This window comes from Peromyscus maniculatus, chromosome 18 (genome assembly GCF_049852395.1).
Source record: "Peromyscus maniculatus bairdii isolate BWxNUB_F1_BW_parent chromosome 18, HU_Pman_BW_mat_3.1, whole genome shotgun sequence".
Classification (NCBI taxonomy): Eukaryota; Metazoa; Chordata; class Mammalia; order Rodentia; family Cricetidae; genus Peromyscus; species Peromyscus maniculatus.
The window spans coordinates 20,355,426-20,373,494 of record NC_134869.1 but is presented as its reverse complement, the minus strand read 5'-3'; positions in this window follow the sequence as shown (position 1 = coordinate 20,373,494).

The following is an 18,069-nucleotide window of genomic DNA, read 5'->3' as shown; positions in this document are numbered from 1 at the left end:
AATCTTCATTAAGAGCCGAGTACATTCCTTCCATGCCCATGGCACTTAGTGTGTTTTAAGTAGGTGTCGAGTCAATCCAAACACTGCACCATTTAGGGACATAGTAACATTGTTTGATGCCTTTAGTTTGTTGATGCAATATAAACAATTTCCCCCTAATCAACCTTTCTTGAGTTCCCAGAATAACCGTATTCAGAGCTGTGAACTATTCTCCTGATAATCCCATGAATTCTAGTTCACAAAACATAGAATTGTTGTCTTTTCCCTCATTAGTGTAATTAGTTGATAATGATCTACTCTGATAATGTTTCAGGTTTGGCTTTTAGGTGATGCACATTTCATAATGTGAGTTTGGATGTTTTTAATTTTTATTTTCACAAATTAGGATAATTTATTAGAGTTAGTTTGTAGAAATGTTTCCTATTCAAACTTAGTTCTCCATTGTTGGATTCTAATGTGTTTTTCTTTTCTCTTTTCTTTTCTTGAGAGATAGAATCTCATTACAAAGCCCAAGCTTTCATCCTCCTGCCTCAGCTTCCCAAGTATTGAGATTACAAGGGTGTGCCACCACTTAACAGCAATCTAATGCCTTTTTAAATTTAATTATCTACTACCTATTCTTCCCAGTATTTCTAATGATCTAATGAAGTTCTCTCTCTCTCTCTCTCTCTCTCTCTCTCTCTCTCTCTCTCTCTCTCTCTCTCTCTCTCTCTCTGTATATTCATGTGTATGTGTGCTTATATACACGTAAGTGTGCAAACATGTATTTGGAGGCTAAAGGTCAACGTTATGCATCTTCCTAAATCACTCTACCTTATTTTTTTGAGACAGTCTCTCTTTAAGTCTAGAGCCCACCAATTCAACTAGGCTAGCTGCCTAATGCACCCCAGGGACCCATCTATCTCTGCTTCCCCAGTGCTGGAATTACTGTGGGGTGTTCACCAGAGAACACTGCTCAGACACGGGCTTAAGCCAATAGAAAGTCTTTATTAGCCGGCCAGTGACTACACTAGGAATTTGGGATCCCAGTGTAGCACAGAGCCTTTATCAGCATGAGCTTTTTAGCACAAAAACCATATTCTGGGTTGACATACTTCGGTTAACAAGAACAGTTAGCCAGAAGCAGAACTATAAAAGCTAAAAGGCAAGGTTAGTACATTTTGAGACTTTCCCAGAGCTGTATGGACTTTGATGGATTAGGTCTTTGTTTTAGTTTTGGCAGGTGGTGCTGTCTACCTGCTGAGTTTTATAGTCTGAATGATACTTCCACCATGGAGTCATTTGTGATAAAGTCTGGGGCCCTGCTACAGACTCTCAGATACATACCACTCACCCCGCTTTTTACATGGATGCTGGAATCCTGGCTCAGGTCCTCATGGCTACACAGCTGAGCCACCTCCCCAACCCCTAATGTTTTTACTTCTGAGGTCACCTTCCAAACTTAAATTCATATTAAAATCCTCTGTTTAGCAATAGGCTTTCAGCCAGGCGGTGGTAGCACACGCCTTTAATCCCAGAGCTCGGGAGGCAGAGCCAGGCAGATCTCTGTGAGTTTGAGGCCAGCCTTGGTCTACAGAGTGAGATCCAGGACAGGCACCAAAACTCCACAGAGAAACCCTGTCTTGAAAACACCACCCGCCCCCTCAAAAAGCAATAAGTTTTCAAATATATGCTAAGCCTGCCTTAATCCTTATGTCTTGTATGTGTGTGATTGTGTTTCTTAATTCATTCCAACCTTATACTTTCTTTTTCATAAGCATGTGTATGATTTATAAATCTGTATCATTGATCAAGAAGTAGCGTTTAGCCCGGCCAGTAAAGTGCTTGCTTGTCTGTGAGCATGAGGCTCTCAGTATGATCCCAAGAACTGATGATATAAAAGAGCCGGACATGGCGGCTCAGCTTGGAATACCAGTGCTGACGAGGTGGAGACGGATGGATTCCTAAGGCTCACTGGCCAGTCAATGTTCTTTCCACATGATGAATTCTCGGTTAGTCGGATGGCCTGTCTCAAGACAAAGAAAACAGTGGACAGTGTCCAAGACATTACGCCCAAGGCTGTCCTTTGGCTTCTGCATGTATGTGGATGTAAATGCACATACACATGGACACACACACATACACAGTACTCTCAGATCTCCAGAGGCTGAGGCAGGAGGATCACAAATTTGAGGTCAGCCTGGGTTATATGGCAATATAATGTTCTAAAAAAATGGAAGGAAGATATCTTTTAAATTAATATCCTTTTCACTATTACTTCATTTTCTGATTCACTGCTTTCAGCTTTTTAAAAAAATTTATTTATTTATTATTATGTATACACTGTTCTTCCTGCATGTGTCCTTGCAGCAGGCCAGAAGAGGGCACCAGATCTCATTACATGTGGTTGTGAGCCACCATGTGGTTGCTGGGAATTGAACTCAGGACCTTTGGAAGAGCAGTCAGTGCTCTTAACCACTGAGCCATCTCTTCAGCTTTTTTATACATTTCATTTTTAGTTTATTTTCTTGCTCATTTTGTAATTTCTCAAGTAAACTACTCATCTTTTGCACTTTTTAATCATAGATAATAGAGCTATCTATAACTAAGTTTATCTTGAGCAGTCTTTCATTTCTTACGGTATAGACTGACTTGTTGGTATCCAGTGTGTAGTACAAATTCTACCACAGTCCCACCCAAACTATCTGCACACACACTCAGATACACTCATGTACCCTCTTTGTGGTTCATCTCCTCCCCTCCGATGGTTTAAACTAATCGTTTCCAGATTTCCTCAAAGCTGGAAGCTCATATTCACACATTTCCTATTGTACACAACTAGTTTCATAGGCTCAATCCTTGTCTACGTTTCTCCAAATCAACAATAAGTATATTTTTCTTGGTTATTTGTAGCATGGTCACCCAGTATAGAATATAAGGATTTTCTTTCTTCTCTGCCTTGCCCTTCACACCCATTCTGTTCAAACAGTAAATGCTGATTATTTTATGGCAATAAAGATTACCTTCCTCCTGTCTCTGTGTCTGCCATTGCTGCCTTGGCTCATTATCTCAAAGATGCACGACTTCCCTTCCATTTCCCTTCTCCCTGTCCCAGTGTGTTACAAACATATCCCCTAAAACCTCAACAATGATCTATGTAAGATGCAAATTCCACTGTATAAAAGCTCTCAGGATTCTCTCTGACAAACTCAGCATCGTCTACACACCCTTTTTCTTCCCTCTGGAAGAGAAAAGCAAAAACAGCCTGAGAGACAGTTTGGCTTGTTTCATGAACCCCTCTATCAAGACACCTTTATCCTCAAAAAGTATTGAGTGGAAAAAAAGAAGTACTGACATTTGCTATTGTTTACTGTGAGCCAGGTCTTGTACTAGGGTTTAATCTTTGCTTTATTTTATCCTTATAAAATACATGGAATGTTTTTAGCCGTGAGTCTAACTAACTCATGGATGGTGCCTTACTCCAAAAACATGGCTCATTCTCTTATGTTATAACAAGTCTCAAGGTGGAAAGGTTCCCAGACCCGGTTTTCCGTTTTAAAAATGAAAATTTAAAAACTGAGCAGATTGGCTTCTGTGTGAGTGTGCTCATTTCATCAAGAAAGTAAGATGGCTGATGAAGCTCCAGATAAGAAAGGGAGAAGGGAAAGTGTGGATGGCAGAGCGCTCTCTTCCCTAAGCCCAGTCCTCTACAAGGATGCAAACATTCTTGCCGAATCCCTCACAGGTCTCCATTTACGTCTCATTAGCCAGATGCAGTCTCCTGACAGTCCCTATCTGCCAGCAAGTGAAATTTTCCAGCCTCTGTAGTGAATGGAAACCAGGAGGGGCGGGTAGGGGAAGAAAGACCAAGAGATGGGCCCAGAACAGAGACACGACATCATTATTGTCTTCAGTTCATAGAGGAGACCAAGATTACCCAAAGTCGTGCTATCGGTAATTGGTGGATCTTGGATTGGACACTGAGGTTTGTTACCAGATTTCCAGATTTTACACTTCTTCTCAACAATACCTTAGTTTCTCATGTTTCTGACAGGCATGATCAAGGGTCATTTTCTAACACCAGTTGCTTCTCTTGAAATCACCCTGCATATACTCTCATGCACTGGGTAGAGTTCCTTACAATGTTCTTAACATCTCATGGAACCTGGTTTCCTTTTTTAAATGGAAACTTTAGGGACCACACGAAGGCTGCCCAGACTGGCTTTGAAGTATGGTACATGGAAAGCAACAACCACACTCTCTCTCTCTCTCTCTCTCTCTCTCTCTCTCTCTCTCTCTCTCTCTCTGACCTTCCCGATCCCCCATTGGGACTCCCCGCCAAGTTTCATCATTTAGCTATGAAGACAGTTTTAGACACACAATCTTCCTGACCTTTGGCCCACTTCACTTTGCCTAATGAACAGCTTGTAACTTGGAAAAGACAGTTAAACCTCCTCTAATATATCAAAGAGAAGGAATGAGATAACCACCTCGGGAGAAGGTTCATTTCAACAGCGATTTCTAAGGGAATAAAATATGCATATGAGACTTTGTGCCTTATGTTTCTTTCATCCTCCCGTTAATAAATGAGAGTCCACAGGGCGAGAGTCCAATTCTGCACTGGTGCAAAAAGAACTTAAACCTTTTATTAACCACTCTGTGATGTTTGTGACACTACAAAGGAAACATGATTTCAGATGGTAAGAGAAGGGAATATCTATAAGCTACAGGAAGCGTTAAATGGCACTAATTCTAGCCCCCCGCTCCCCGAGTCCATTCTCCCCTGACAATAATTTTCAGTTCCACCTGCTGCAAATTCATTTTGTATAGAAGTAAAGCTTAGCAGTCAGGGCTACAAAATAAGATCTGAGAAACATGTAGGTGAGGGAAGAGATATCTGTATTCTTTCCTTTTGAGGCAACCCCAACTTAGTTCCTAAAATGGGCTAAAAAGCTTGCCATCTATCCTGAGAGGCTGGAGAGTCGAGAATATTCATGCCACTCTGAGAAACAGTAGACCCAAAAATGTCCACTTCGTTCCGACTTCTCTAATGGTTTTAGTGATGGCTTCCTTTTCTTTCCAGCTTGGCCAGGGAGTTTTCCTGTGGTGGAAGCGTGTTACCCCTGGAGAAACAAGACAACTCATGTTGAAATGGTCAGCTGAGAAGAAGAGACAGGTCATTTCCTGTGCAGACATTTCAAAAGATTCTGAAAGACTTGGGTTTCTGCTGTGATGTGAATTCAGGGATGAGACAAACATAAAATACACAACTGCACAGAGTAAATATAGTATATAATACAGATAATTTGGATACAATAGTATAGATGGCCCCTGACTCACAAGTGTTCAACCTAGGATTTTTGACTCCATAGTGGTGCAGACTGGCACACATTCAGTAGAAACCATACTTCAGATTTTGAATTTTGATTTCTGCCCAGGGCTGGTGACATGCATGATAGAACACTGTCTTTGCATGCTGGGCAGCAAAAATTGGACACAAATTCACCATCTATACAATCAGCAGAATGGACAACCCAGATTCTGCCATGCACTGCATTACCAGGTTATGATATTTGGCAGGTGGGTATATTAACTACATTCCCAACTTCAGATATTTTCAAATTGTGGTGAGTTTCTCAGACTATGGCCCCACGGTTAAGTGGGAGTGTGTCTGTACATAGGCTTAACCTCTGTGCTATAGGGAACAGAGATGAAATATGATAGGCAGAAGCAAACCCAGCAATGTTCTTTCATACTTAGTTCTGCAATAACTGTTGCTATGGCAACATTAAATCCTCAGCAGATTTCCTGGAAGTTAAGGATCCGCCTGCAGACTTCTTTCCAGATGCCAGCTTGCTCGCTTGTTAAATAAAACTTGGCATTTATCACATGGGAGATTTTATCTCGCACTATCCCACACTAGGATCCCTACCCAGGGCGTTGAGCACAGTGCTCACTTGAGAAGGGTTTTTAGAGAGGAAGAGTCATTGGCTAGGTGTCCCAGGGTTTTAGATTCAAGGACCTGTCAACCTGATGGTTCTTCCCTTCCCCTCACCAACACTTCCCCTAAAGAGATAAGTTGAAAATAGACTCAGCTCTTAGAAGCCAGATGACAGAAACTCACTTTATCAATGAAGTTCTCTGTCTGTGTTAAACAGCTTAGGTCGTTCTGGATACGAGCGAGAAAATCACGTTTTGCGGTAGACACTTCGGGTTGTCTCTTTAAGAGTAATTTCCCCCTAGCAATTAGACAGCAGTTTGCTCTCGGAAAGCAGACTAATTAATTAGGAAGCAATTAAATGAGTTCTTTAAAAATGTCTGAACGTGTTCTTCTCTTTTTCCTAATTCTCCTCAACTTAACTAAGAGCTTTTTTTTTTTTTAAAAGAATCCCCTCCAATAACAAATGAATGATAATTATATCGGCACTCTTACTTCTGGCCCTAGTTCAAGAAATGACTTCAAATGATAACAAGAACTGCTGCGTGTATCATCAGGCCATCGGTCCAAAGCTGCCCATCCCTGATACAGTCCACATCTCTAGCTCCCTCTCACCCTGCTCTTATGATTTCATTTGACTGTCTTGGCCAGCATGGGAGAAACCTAGCCTATCTCCACATGGACGTTTTTGTGCTCTGGCTGGGGCCTTGGCCTTCTCCTGAGATGTCTTCATGTCTTGTTAGCCACTGTGCATTAATTGTATGATCTCCAAACTCTACTAAAAATATGGAGATAAAATAAAGGGCATTCTCTCTTCTGCCCTCAGAAGGGTGGCAGAAAGGATGCCCTGGTCCAGTAGGTGGGCTGTTTGTAGTGACTCCTGTTCGTAGTGTGGAGGGGTAGGCAAAGGAGCGAATTCACAGTAGAGAGCTCTGATGACTGCTGCCTCAGCCAGTTGATCAGAATCAACCTCAGGACCCATAAGTCATGCTGACGGTTTGTACCCTCAGTGGACGGGAAAAAGAGGCACGGCACCTCTGTGACTTTCTGCCCCCAAATCCATACAGCATCAACACCAAAAACCACATCAGACAAACCCAAATAGTGGAACGTCTCACAGTGTGCCCGACTGGTATTCCTCAACTCTCGTGGTCATCAGAGACAGGAAAAGTCTGAGTACCTGTCACCGCCAGGAGGACCCGAAGGAGACAGGATATCTAAACGGTACATAGTGTCCTAGACGTGATCCTAATTAGAGAAGGAATATTGCGTAAGCACTAAGATAGCCCAAATAAACGTGGGTTGCATCATTGGTTTGTTCATGGTAACATGCATACTACAAGATGTGAACTCTAGGGAATACTGTAGGTCAGGAAGCTGTCTATGGCAACTCTGTACAGTCATCTGATTCATATTTTATTTAAATCTAAAAGTGCTGTAAAACAAACAAACAAACAAATTACCTCTTTTTTGTGTTTTGAGAACAGGGTCTCATGTAGTCCAGGTTGGCCCCAAATTGCTATGTAACCAAGGATGACCTTGAACTCTTGGTCTTCCTGCCTCCATTCCCCAATTCCGGGATTATAGGCTTGCACCACTATGCCCGGTTATACTGTACTGGAGCTCAAACCCAGGGCTTCGTGCATGCTGGGTAAACATTCTACCAACTGAGCTACATTCCCACGAATAAACCCCATTGGTGAACTAAGAGAGAGGAGATTAAAAGAGGTCACAGTACGACTCCCTAAAACATGCCACTCCGGCAAAAGGATTATGTCGAACTGAAGGTAAGTGAGAAGAAGCCAAGGAACTCTCTGGCCTTCCCTCTCTGTCAGCCTGGAGAGGGTTCCAGAGGAAAAAGCACAGCAGATATCACTGGATGACCCTTCTCCTCCTTTACGTTTTCCCACCCAAGGCAGGTTGTCCACTTCCTTTTCTTTGTTCTGGCCTCTCTGCAAATTTGTTGTTCTTTGTTAGGATGCTACAGAAACCCAAGATACGCTCCCCTCTCAGATGCTAATCAGTTTCTTCTCGTGTGTGTGTGTGTGTGTGTGTGTGTGTGTGTGTGTGTGTGTGTGTGTGTGTGTGTACACTGCCTCCCCCAGGTCATCTCTCCTGTCCTCTGTCATCCTAGTTTTCAGGGCCCCACACAGGGAACCCGGAGAGGAAAGGGAGGGTTTTTTTTTCCTTCCCCTGAGTAGGAAAGATGGAGGAACATGGTGACCAGTGAAAAGTATGCCTTTGATTTGGGGGACCAATGTGGGAGTATGGGAGGGATATGGAACCAAGATTTAATAGGAAGCTTGAGAGCCTTCCTCTGTAGTTCTATGGCCAACTTGGTGCCTTCACCATGAGCAGTGCCAATGATGGGGTCCACATCAGCCCCCCCCCTCTGCTCTAAGTGCCTTGCTGCATTCTCTTGAGTTAACTCAGTTCTACAAAACAAAGACTGAGGCCTGGAGAAATGAACAGCCTATCCAAAGACGGAGAGCTAGCAAATGGCAGAGCCAGGATTTGAACCCACGCAGTTAAGCTTTAGAGCATCACATTGTTGGGTGCTAATACCACAAGCACAGGGTAAGTGCAGGCAGAATGAAACTGAATTATCTTCTCACATGCTGCTTTCAGGGATGAATCACTGGTTTTGAGCATTTGAAAACCCTGAGTTGGGTTTGGCGGATCCCATTTATCCTCAGCACTGGGAGATTTATGGGTCTTGGATTTGACTATGGGAAGAGTCTCCTAAAAGTCCATGATACACAGTAATTTATAATGCTATTGGGAACATGAACCAGACTCACCCTCTAGCAAGGCTGGATGGCCAGATTCCATATAATTACAATGTACTTTGAGAACTCTTGTATCAAACCCCTGTAGACACTGGGTGCTGGATCTAACCTAGACTAAGCTGTCAGCAGCCAGGAAGACAGAGGAGGCTCCTATTCAGTGAGACAACATGAGTGATGCTAGTGACTTTCATTCACGTGAAACTCTTACCATCCCATCCCCTCAGCCGTCCGCCACAACATCGAACACATATGTCACTAAATGGATGGAAGCAGCATCCTTTCTGCTTAGATGTCATGGTGAATCCAAGGCGATTCTAGCTTATGACTGTTGTCCCCACACATGGTAGCTCCCCCTTATCTTCGAGATTTATGCTTCAAAATCCTCAGTTAAATGAGAAAAGCTGCACTTGGTAATGAACACTACATACCGGCAATAGGAATTATATTGGTAAGTTTCATGTGCTGTCTAAGATTGTTAAATGTCAACTGTGGAGCAAAGAGACTTTCCCTTGATCCCTCCGATCCCTTCCTCCTCTCCCCACTCTGTCCTGGCTCAGGCTTGTCCCTTTGGCTTTGTGACAGGGAGAGAGGAAAAAAAAACAGGCAGCTAAAAGTATTAAAAACATTGCATCCTTGAGAACAGCTAGGAGACAAACCACTTCCAATAGACATCTCTGTTGTTTATGCCGTGATAGAAGCATGGCCGTGGTGGGAAAGGGAAGCTGGCCGCTCACCCATCAAGAGGAAACTCCATTAGAAACTCCCGCTGACTCTCCCAACGTACCTAGGTGATTTTGCTGAGCCCCAGTGGGATGACGTCACCTTGCTTTTTTTCTCTCAGTCCGACTGACCCAGTCTTCTGTGCTGGCTGCTGCAGAATCCCGGTTTGGTACTTTTCTATCTCCCATGGTTCTTATCTGTCACTTGCTATTATTTGTCCCTTTCCTTTTGCTTGTAATATACTTAGTAAGCTTACTCATTCGAAGCCAAAAGCAGAGCTGTCATGGGTCATTCTCTGCACTGTACCGAACAATACCTAGACCATTGTTTCTTCTATATGTCCTCCTGTGTTGCCACATAACACCAAGAAAATCTGTCCTTCCATGGTCCACCTCTGTTAGCCCCAAAGATGAGAGGGGCAAGACCACTGACCCAAATCATCACGGCCAAATTCATTAAAGCAAACAATTCATTAAAGTGAGTTTTTTTTATTCATGTACACAGGCTGCCTCCCCCTTAAGTGAGGGCTCAAGAGGTCAGCATTGGATGTGAGGAAGCCAAGGCTTTTTTAGCTTAGGGGCAGGGGGTTTCCAAATGGGAGATTTAGTTGGCAAGATGGGAGGGGTTACAGGAGCAAAACATAAGCATAACAAGTTAGTCCCTTCTGAAATAAAGACACGATTGCAAGGCGGGCATAACAAGGTAGTCATAATAAACAGGTAGTCATAACAATGGGTAGTTATAACAACAGGTAGTCATAGGTGGTCACATAACCTTTTGAACGAAGGTAGGGCTGTAAGATGGTTATAAACAACTTTTTGAAACAAAGACATGATTGCCATTCCTGGAGCAGGCAGTACAGAACCATTTGTAGTTAAGGTTACAGGTGGGGGCATAGCCCAAACCTTGAGAAGCAGAGGTTTAGTCATAAACAGGAATAAAGCTAGTTTGTCTTTACTGTAGCATGGCTTTTAAGTCTAAGATGGAGACAGGCTGGTTCTTTACCTTCCTCCCTTTGTACTTTTGGGCCTTGTTAAATAGAAGAAGGGTTTCTTGGACACACTTATGGCAATACTGGGACATCTGGTAACTGAGAGAGCTACTCAGTGAATAGCACGCAGGTAGTATGTGTATAGCATGGATACCCTGGACCAAAGGATGATTTGTGTTCCAAATAGAGCAGGGCTTAATGGAATGAGATCTCACTGTCCTGCCCAATACTGTAATTTATAATTTGTGGATTGAGGTTGGAAGATGGCTCAGTGGATTAAGTGTTCACCGCCTAAGCAAGAGGACCCAGTCCAGATCCTCAGCACTCATGTAGAAAGCCAAGCATGACAGTGTGTGCCTATAGTCCAGCATTGGAAGGCAGAAATAAGAGGACCCCCAGAATTCAGTGGCCAGGGAGTCTTGCCAATTAGTGAGCTCTGGGTTCAATGAAAGACCCTGTCTCAGAAATAAGTAAACAAAGTGGGAAAAAAAGAAAGACACCCGACATTGACTTCTGACCTCTGTAGACAATTTGCACACACATGAATATAGCACCTACATGTACACACACAAAAAAAACCCAGATAAATAAAAAATGGAAACGTAGCTAGATAAATAAATAAAATTTATCAATTTCCTGCTTTCAGAAATTTCCATTTAACACTTTTTTAGACTAAAGTTGGATTGGGTAACAGAAACAGTGAGGAGCAAAGCCACAGGTAAGGGGGTATCTACTGCAGTTGTTAGTAGTGTCTTCCACTCTCAAGCATGCTGTGCTTTGGGAAGTAGCTTGTACGGTCACCATAACTGTATCACGGAGTCCTCTGATGCTCCAGGCTGAAACCTCCAGAAACCATGCCCGCTGGTATTCTAAAATGTCAGGGATGTAGGGTTATTCTAAAATGTCAGGCTGTCTGAAAAAACAACTCACTGTGAAGGACATGATGTCCTCCGGGAGCGTGACGACTCACCCTCTCCACACGGGTAATTTCCCACCTCCATCAGTCTCAGGAATATGTCTCTTGCTGGGGGCAGTGGCAGCATTTGAACAGAATAGACCTCCGTCAGTAACCTGTATTCTAAAAGCTGGGTAAGTTGTCCTTAAGAAGTGACAGATGGCATCTCCCTCTGTGAAGTCTCTAGGCATGGACTCACGGGATGCCAGACTGAGCATCAGTAACTAGCCTGTTGGAAGAGGGCCTGGAGCAAGAAATGCTGTAGTTCAACCCTAGCTTCCTTGTCCTTGACCATTTGCTGCGGTTTTCACCCTTGACAAGCGTCCTCAAGGTCTCTCCTGGCCTAATACATCTTGTCTTACACTGAGTCCCTAAACTTCAGCATTTCTACCCTAAAACTCCCAGGTAGTTCTTGGCTTTTCTCTTGTGATTCAATTTTTCTTGTTTTTAAAGTGGGCATTACCCACTTTTTTAAAAAAGGCATTTGCAAAGTTAATCCAGTCACAGAAGAACACAGAGTCTTCAGCCATGGGTGGGAAAGGGCTCACAGGCCTCTAGCCCTTAACTGCTGAATTGGTGACTACCAAGAGAGTCTAGGAATGAGGGGAGCCGTTACCTTCAGTTACATACCTGCTCCTGAGTCTACCAGGTACCGCGGTGGGTAATGGCAAGCCTGTGGTCACACAGATAGCCTGGCCAAACCCAATGGGTTACAAACAAAATAAAAAGGCATGAATGTGGGAAAGAGATTATAGGAAAGAAGGGAAGGAGCCAGGAGAGGGAGGGAGGTAAGAGAGGGCAGGGGCAGAGAGAACAATCAGAATGCATTCTATACATGTAATGAATTACGACATTGCCTAAAAATAATTCTTTTAAAAGAATATGAAGTCTTGCTTCCAAAAACCTCTTAAGCTAAGTACCAGCTGTTCATATTATTGTTTTTTTGCTGATGAGTTCTGTGATTTATTGCAAAATTCTATTTTCCCAGGGTTGTAAATCTCTAGCAGCTTCCAAAAATTGCAAATATGCACTCAAGTCTAAGCCTCTACTAAGGCTAGCGATAAAATGTGGTCTTCGGCCTTGCTGTGGCCAAACTAATTGCAAAATACATAGGATGGATCAAGCCCTAGATAGAGACAGTAGTAACGGCTGTCAACAGTGTGAGCATATTCATGCTACTTTATTGTGCATTCAAAATGATTGACAGTAAAATTTACATGATGCATGCTTTACCATAGTTTTTTTAATATATGGAACATAAAAATTAGAAGCACAAAGGGACAAGGTCCATGAGAGACAGACAGATAGATAGATAGATAGATAGATAGATAGATAGATAGATAGATAGATAGATAGATAGATAGAGACTGCTTTTATGGATGTTACAGGTGTGGCTAAATAGCTAAGAATTAAAGAGGAGAAGTACAATTTTTGGAGAAATGGTTTCCCATTTCAGATGGTCTAAATAGGGTATGGGTTTTCATGAGGCATGGCCTTGTTCCCCAGCCAAAGAAATGGTGTGAGGAAATTACCATGGATCCTCAAAAGACAAAAGATTTTCATCATCCAAAATATGGAAATAAGTGATAAACGTATTCATTTATTCAAGAAAGAGCTACTGCACTTCTGATACCATATTTCATCATACCTAATGCAATGTGAATTATTAAATCAGCTATGGATTACATGTGTGGCTACTACATCATATTTTATTTTTGTCTATCTAAAATACGTAACTATTTAAGAGTGCTAAGATTCCCCCAAGTACTGTGAGTCCTGGAATTTACTTCAACACATTTAGTCTATTGTGACTTCCTGAGACTCATTGTAAAATCGGGCAAATAATGGACTTGAGTCATTAATAGACATAGACAAGATTATGTTCTTCATGAGAGGTGCTCAGCTGGGGATCTGGCACTTGACCAGGGCCCGTCCCTGTCCCCATCCATGTCATCAACAGGTCCATCAGGCCCCCTCTCCTACACTCTACCTCCTTGCACCCATGTCAACCCTGGGCCTCATTTCCTCCAGCACAACCAGAACTGGGATCCAGACTTAAGAAAAACATGGCTGCACGCTTACTTGTACCCTAATCCGGGCCACAGCCCCGCTTAGACGGGAGCTCTCCAGCCAGAGTATCAACAGCTGCCCTCATACAGCAGGACATTAATTACCCTTTCTAAAGGAGTATTTCTCCTTGTTTCTGGGGTGCTAGGGAGACGGCACAGTCAGAAAAGAGCTTACACTCCAAGAATGAGGATGTGACTTTGACCTCCGACACCCATGTAAAAAAGCCCGGCTTGGTGGAGCGCGTTTGAGGTCCTAACACAGGAGAAACAGAGTCAGGAGCATCCCCAGGGCTCCCTGCCCAGACAGTGTAGACTGATCTTCAAGCCACCGGTCCCTGTGGAAGACGCCATCTCGAATCAAACAAGGCATATGGGTTCTGAGAAATGATGGCTGGGGTTGACCTCTGGCCTCCACACAGATGTGCGCATGCATACATATAAACCTCTACACAGAACACACACACACACACACACACACACACACACACACACACACACACACACACACACACACACCTCTACAGGGTAGGACAGAGATAGAAGAATGAGGATTCCTAGATCCGTGGCCTAAATACTATCTGTTTATTATGATTTGAGCATTGCGAGGAGACGGTTACTGCTCTGGATACCGGGATCCTGCTGAGAAAACCTAAACATGACCCCTTTCACATTGGCTTAATTGGTCCTTAAACCTATACTGTTACAGTCCTTGCTGCATTAGGTTATGACTACTGGTTTTCTTCTCTGCCTCACTCTGATAAGCCGTGGAGTCTTAAGGTGAGGTCCTCTAGTTCCTCTTAGTGTCCACTAAAGTGATGGAGATGGATGCATAAAACTGCCCACTGAGAGCCGGCTCCACTATGCACATTCCCTTGTCTCTGTGTCCTGTTTTGAGTATCTTAGTCCCCTCTGCCATAATTGATTCTCACTCTAGCTGCTGAATCTGCTATTAGCCCTTCCACTGAGAATTTCACTCCTATCTGTCTTATAATAAAAAGACATTCTAAATCTTTCTAGTCATCTTTGATAATATGTTACTTTCTTGGGTTTTCAATTGGTTACTGTCTATATTGTATACTGGACAATGCTAATACCTGAAGTTCTTAGGAGAGCATACCACTTGGTCCGGCTTCTGGTAATCTGCCTATATGTGTTTGCAATTTGGGGTCTTGAGTCTCAATGCACATACGTGGAAACTCAGAGGCTTGCATTCAAAGCTTATCCCTTCAGGGAGGAATTTTCCTGCTCTAACAGTGCCTTGGAGTCATTTCATATTTGCCCTTTGCTTTGGAATTTCCAGGGCTATGTAGATATTAGTTCAGGCTGATGTGCTAACAGATGTGTGGTCATTTCCTTTGAGGGAATGTTTTACTCACTCTGAACCTTGGCTGTGACACACATTTCCATGATGAAGCACATGTTTTTTCTAGACCATGTTTTCACTGAGTGTGTAACTTTTTTTTAGTATTTAAAATCTTTATTAATTTTGTTTTTACTATTTAAATGTCTTTATTAATCTTTTCTCTTGCCGGTTGTATTTGGTTCTATCCTAGGGATCTGGGCTATCCAGTTTCCAGTTCCTGGCTATCTAGGAAGTATAAGGCATGGGATCCCTAATTTGGGGTAGCTCAAGTTAAACCAGACATTGGTTGGCCACTCCGACATGTTCTCTGCCACCATTGCCCCATTGCCTGACAATCTTGCAGTATGGACAGATTGTAGGTGGGGGATTTTGTGGCTGGGTTGGTGTCCAGGCTTCACTTTCTGTAGCCTACAGAGTACCTTCTTGTACCAAAGAGACTAGAATGTAGGGGTGAAGGCTCCATGTAGGCACCAGCTCAACCTCTCTATGTTTGATGAGCTGTGTGGATATTGTCCTCAGCAGTGGGGTACCACTGTCAGTTTTCAGAGGGTGACCTTTTATCATGAAGGGGTGTTGGGTGTTTTGCCAAAGACTTTTTGTCATCTAATGAAATGATCATGTGTGGGTTTTTTTCTTTCCGTTTATTTATATGGTGGATTATATGTATTGCTTTTCATATGTTGAACCATCCCTGCATCTCTGGCATAAAGTCTACTTGATCATAGTATACTGTGGATGATTGATTGATAAATAGAGTGCTGATTGGCCAGTAGCCAGGCAGAAAGTATAGGTGGGACAAAGAGAGAGGAGAATTCTGGGAAGTGGAAGGTTGAAGCAGAGAGACGCTGCCAGCCACCACGATGAGAAACATGATGTAAGATACTAGTAAACCACAAGCTACGTGGCAAGGTATAGATTTATAGAAATGGGTTAATTTAAGATATAAGAACTAGATACCAAGAAGCCTGCCATGGCCATACAATTTATAAGTAATATAAGTCTCTGTGTGTTTACTTGGGTCCAAGAGGCCAACTACAGGGCTGCAGGAGCTGAACAGAACCAGGACAACTTTAGCTACAATGGTAGGTGATCTTTTTGATGTGTTCTTGGATTTAGCTTGCAGATATATTTTATTGAGTATTTTTGCATCTATGTTTATAAGAGAAATTGGTCTGTAATTCTCTTTATTTGTTGTGTCTTTATGTGGTTAGGGGGATCAGGATAACTATGACTTCATAAAATGAACTGGGAAATGTTCCTTCTGTTTATATTTTGCAGAATAATTTGAGGAGTATTGGCATTAACTCTTCTTTGAAAGTCTGGTAGAATTCTGCACTAAAACCATCTGATCCTGGGCATTTTTTGGGGGGGATTGGGAAATTTTGATGACTGTTTCTATTTCACTAGGGGTTATTGGTCTATTTAAATTGTTTATCTGATCTTGATTTAACTTTGGTAAATGGTATTTATTAAGTAAATTATCCATATCTTTTAGAATTTCCAATTTAGTGGAGTACACTATGTTCTTACAATTCTCTGGATTCCATTGGTGTCTGTTGTTATTTATCCCTTTTTGTTTCTGACTTTATTAGGTTGGATATTCTCTCCCTGTCTTTTACTTTGAATAAGGGTTTGTCTATCTTGTTGATTTTTCTCAATGAACCAACTCTTTGTTTAATTGATTTTTTGTATTGTTCTATTTGCTTCTATTTTATTGATTTCAGCCCCCAATTTCATAATTTATTGCTGTCTATTCCTCTTGGGTGTGCTTACTTCTTTTTTTTTTCATAGAGCTTTTGGTGTGCTGCTTAGTTGCTACTATGGACCTCTCCAATTTTCTTATGTAGGCACTTACTGCTGTGAACTTTCCTCTTAGCACAGCTCTCATTATGTGCCATAAGTTGGGTACATTGTATATTCATTGTCATTGAATTCTAGAAAGTCTTTAATTTCTTTATTTCTTCCTTGACCCAGTGGCCATTCACTAGAGAGTTGTTCAGTTTCCAGAGTTTGTAGGCTTTCTGTTGGTTCTGCTGTTGTTGATACCCAGCTTTAATCCATGGTGGTCTGACAGGATGCAGGCAGTTGTTCCAATTTTTTTTGTATCTGTTGAGACTTGCTTTGTGACCGAGTATGTAGTCAGTTTTGGAGAAAGTTCTGTGAGGTGTTGAGAAGAAGGTATATTCTTTTGTGTTTGGGTGGAATGTTCTATAGATATCTGTTAGGTCCCTTTGGTTTATAATGTCAGTTAGTTCCAGCATTTCTGTTTGTTTTTTTTTTTTCTGGATGACCTGTCCATTGGTGAGAGTTGGGTATTGAAGTCTCCTACTATCAGTGTGTGAGAGTCAATGTGTGACTTAAGCTGTAGTAGTGTTTCTTTTGCAAAGTGGGTGCCTTGTGTTTGGGGCATAGATGTTAAGAACTGAAATGTCACTTTAGTGGAGTTTTCCTTTGATGAATGTGTAATGTCCTTCCTCATCTCTTTTGATTCATTTTGGTTTGAAGTCTATTTTGTTAGATACTAAAATGGCTACACCAGCTTGGTTCTTAGGTCCATTTGTTTGAAATACCTATTTCCAACCCTTTACTCTGAGGTAATGTCTAGCTTTGATGTTGAGGTGTGTTTCTTGTATGCAGAAAAAGGATGGCTCCTGTTTTCTTATCCATTCTGTTCATCCATGCCTTTTTACTGGGGATTTGAGGCCATTAGTATTGAGAGATATTAATGAATAATGATTATTAGCTCTGATTATTTTGTTTTGTGTGTGTGTGTGTGTGTGTGTGTGTGTGTTTCCCCTTCTTTTAGTTTTGCTGATATGAGATTATTTATTTACTGTTTTCACATGTGTAGTTAACCTCTTTGGTTTGAATTTTTCCTTCTAGCACCTTTTGTAGGTCTGGGTTTGTTGATAGATATTGTCTAAATTTGACTTTGTCCCGGAATATTTTATTTTCTCCATTTACAGTGGTTGAACATTTTGCTGGGTATAGTTATCTGGGCTGGCGTCTGTGGTCTTTTGCAGTCTGCAACACATCTGCCCAAGCCTTTCTTGCTTTTAGAGTCTCCATTGAAAAGTCTGGTATAATTCTAATAGGCCTGCCTTTACATGTTACTGTGTCTATTTCCTTTGCAGTTTTTAATATTCTTTCTTTGTTCTGTATGTTTAGTGTTTTGATTATTATGTGGCAAGGGGTATTTCCTTTATGAACCAATCTATTTGGTGTTCTGTATGCCTCTTGTACCTTTATAGGCATCTCCTTTGGG